At 43.0% G+C, this 3,946-nt stretch overlaps 1 long non-coding RNA gene across 1 annotated transcript; it reads right to left on the bottom strand.

The window, feature by feature from the left end:
* Positions 1-442: 442 nt before the first annotated feature.
* On the bottom strand, positions 443-3,289 carry LOC125380991. The gene is made up of 3 exons (XR_007221569.1): positions 3,191-3,289; positions 1,735-1,840; positions 443-529 (listed from the first exon to the last, which is right to left on the bottom strand). It is a non-coding gene; the product is annotated as an uncharacterized LOC125380991 (long non-coding RNA).
* Positions 3,290-3,946: the final 657 nt, after the last annotated feature.

Genomic DNA, 3,946 nt, shown 5'->3' with positions numbered 1-3,946 from the left:
TGTAAGAGGCGACTAACGGGTTCGTGTGGTCAGGCTCGCTGACTTGGTTGATGCATGTCATCGTATTCCACTTGCGTAGATCGATGCTCATGATGTCACTCACTGGATTGTCTGGTCCAGTCTCGATTATTGACATACCGCCGTCATATAGCTGTAATATTGCTGGGTGTGGCGTTAAACAACAAACAAACAAACAAATCAACAGTTGCCGTCCGGAATGGAAGGCCCATCGGACCATATAAGCTCACTTCAAATATACAATACTCCCTTCGCTACCATTCACTGGATATACTACACTGCTGCAACCCCGTCAATGGTTGTGTAATCATCTTCTGTCAACTCGACCTCCAGTCTATCACAGTGTGGTTCAGCTTCAGTTTCACAAGTATTGCGTTCCTCAAGATGTAGGAATTCGTTCTTGCACACAGCACGATCAAGTGTTCGGTAGCCCTCTGCTTCATCTGGAGGCACAAAGCTGGCGTAGCGAGGTTCTGGAAGATTGTCCTTCGAGTTCCTGGTCCTTTGTCTCCTATAATATTGAACACATTATAACGTCCGGTTTGCGTTATAAAAAACCGGAAGATTGTCCATGTACACTGTAAAAAATGTGTTTAAATGTAAATACACACCAGACATGTTTAGATTTAAACATGATTAGGAATTTGTTTAAATCCCACACGGAATACACATTTGGAGCGTTCTGTCTGAACGCATTTAGGTCTAAACCTATGAAATGAGCAATCGTCTCACAGCCTAAACACCATGGGGCCACCTCAACACAACATCCCCATAATCTAAACATGTTCAGAATTTAAACGCGTTTGAACATGTTTATAGTTTAAAAAATGTTTCGAAATACATATTAATTATATTCTGAAATAAGATTGGCAAATCAGATTCACAGGTACTTGTATAACACATATACCACCACGAACTTGGTACAATACTTACGGGAAAATGCACAATTTAACCAAACTCGGTTAATGGTTACAAGGAAACTTGACACTTGTGACGACAACAGTCTCCGAACACAGTGGTAGCGTATGTATCACGCCGAGGTTGAACAATTCTCTATGTGTTTATAAATGTGTTGGGGGCAGGGGTTGCCCAGTCGTCTAAGGCGCCGCAATTCGCTGTGCAGAGTTGCGTCCCTTGGGCACGCCAGAAACCTATAATTGTGGGTTCGAATCCCGGTTCGCCCCGATTATGTTTCTAGGTTTGTCAGCACCATACCCGTACTCGTGGCTTTCACCGAAGTGGTAAACGTCTGAGACCTGCATCACTTCGGGCTTTCCTCCAACATTAAGCTGTCACGCCGCGATATAACTGGAATACTTTTAAAAGCGGCGTTAAACCAAACTCACTCACTATAAATGTGTTGTTGCTGTATGTCTTAATTATATAATATAGTATTTCTCTCATACAGGACGCAGACATTGAAAGTGTATCTGGTTACTTCGATAGATCCTTAACCTTTATAGTTGCCACCATCCACCCCCAAATTAATCCATTTATATTACCAAAAACAGGCAACCAATGAGACAGTTTGTGCTGATTAACCAAGGATAATAAACGGGTCGAATCCTAGCACATCTAAGGGACGGAATTCTGCAATGATGACAGCGACACCCCAGTACCACCCGTCCTGACATTTTAGTTGATTGCGAATGGTAGATCTAGATACAAATATGAAGAGCGTGATCGGTGCTAGACAATCAGAGTGCGAGTCTGTACCTGATGAGAGTGATGATAACTGCTGTTATACATATAACGATGACAATGACGACGACGGTCACTAAGAACAAGGTGATGAGAAGAGCGTCATCGATGCCACCAGTCTCTGAAATAACCCAATCAAAGTGAAAATATTAAAGCTGGACATGATAGATGTGATAGGTGAGTATTAATATGGCTTTACAACGCTTCCAACCATACAAGAAGGAACCTAAAATGTGAGGAATGGCCACTGGGGATCGACATGACCTTTTGACCAGTCGGCTATTCCACCGTCCCAATATGTGTATGTTTCAGAATAACCCGAACTCTTGACACCGAGAGGATGTTTCAGAAGAGACGTCAGTGATTTCAAAACCCAGTATTTTGTATGTTTACTGCACACCTGTGTTATATTGGGTTGAACTATTATGCATGTATGACGATGATGGAGCGTGTGTTGACGTCGCCGTCGGTGTGATGTGGCTTGTGCCAGCGGTCATCTTGGCTGCTGATAGCGTGGACGTATGTATTTGTGGTAGACGTCACTGATGCCGTTGATGATGCAGTCGTTATAACCGGTGGTTGAGATACAGTGGTTTCTGGCGACGGGACCGTAGTTTGCACTGATGTTGAAAGTGAAGATAGACATGACAGATGTGAGAAGATGAATATGTTTTACTCTTCTTACAACCATACAAGAATGGACTTTAAACAGTGGGGAACGGCCCCTGGCGTTCGGGGTGACGCCGAAATCAGTCGGTTGCTCCACCGCCTCAACAGGACATGCGTTGTGGAGACTGTGCTATGGTCTCATCGTAGCGCCTATTTTCTAACATATAAATGGAGTATGACAGCTTTTTGGACAAGTGCAGTGCCTACCTAGGACCCCACTGCCTCAGTAAGGTTGATGGTTTGAATGGCCAGGCATCTTGTCCTAAACGCTTTAAACGTAACGCTTTCATATGATACCCGTTAACACAAATCAGGCTAAATATTATACAGTATTCTGTTCTATGCTCCATGTAGAGGGACAATAGCCCTGAGCTGATGTTGAGCCTAGCCAGCCAAACTGTGCGAGAACCAGCCGACCCTCCTCGCAAGATAGTGTGACAGATTCCATTATCCAAGGGAAAGATCTCGGATCTACACACATATTGCCAAGTGGCGCTGATCAAAGTTCACTGAAACTGGATAGTGGTGTTTCAAATGATAGGGTTTCAAATAATCCTTCCAAGATGAGAGGGGTGGACTGTAGTTCTGAACAACATTTCAGTATAATCTGAATTCTCGACACCGAGAGGGAGCTTCAATTATTGATATGTCAGTGATTAGAAAAGCCCAGGACCCTGTTTCACAAAGCGATCGTAACGTAACGTCAATCGTAAGTCTATGTTAAAGTATGGGAGTAACGATAACATGAGCGCTACGATAGCTTTGTGGAACGGACGCCAGGACTTTATATTTGTCCACATACCTGTATTATCTTGAGTTGAATTATTAGGCATGCGTGACGTTGATGAAGAGTGTGCTGCCTGATTCCCCGATGTTGTGGTCGATATAGTCGTAGTTCTTGATGTAGCCATATCTAGCGTCGTGGGAGATGCTGTCGTTATTCGCGGTGGTGTGGTTACAGTTGCTGCTGGTGACGGGATCGTACTTCTCAATGTTGTTGTCGATGTCGCTATGGGTTCAAGTAAACAGAATTAGAATTAAGTTTACATTAAATATGAAGAAAGGACATCGGGTTTGCTGGAGATTACAAAAACATATAGTGTTTAAGTGATCAACTAATAGTTGTAGGAACTGTTCCAACGGAAGAGAGTAACAGACTCGGAGCAAGTACTGTTCTAATGATAAGTGAGATTCCTGCAGTTAGGTGGTATAAACGCTGGGGTCCACTGACGGTGCACAAGCTACCTTTGAAAATTACATTGTGAGAAGTATTTCTTACGACGCAGTCAACCATTTGTTAATCATGTTAGCAGACGTTTTGATAATTCTACATTATTACATTTTCTAAAAACAATTCAAATAGACAGTTCATAGGTCAGTGGTCTCGTGATCAGGTGTAATAACACAATATGGAGGCCTATCGTAACACCCCTGTTCTAACATATACATGTCCTACCTCGGACCTCGCTCCCTCGTTGGTTAGAATGGCCAGTCAGCTTTCATAGAATACTCATGAAATGTTAAAATGTTGTGAAAATGTAATAACTCCTTTCCTACG

This window comes from Haliotis rufescens, unplaced genomic scaffold, assembly GCF_023055435.1.
Source record: "Haliotis rufescens isolate VD_foot unplaced genomic scaffold, xgHalRufe1.0.p SCAF_16, whole genome shotgun sequence".
Lineage (NCBI taxonomy): Eukaryota > Metazoa > Mollusca > Gastropoda > Lepetellida > Haliotidae > Haliotis > Haliotis rufescens.
The sequence above is the reverse complement of the archived record's forward strand: the minus strand, read 5'-3'. Positions and strand labels throughout refer to the sequence as shown.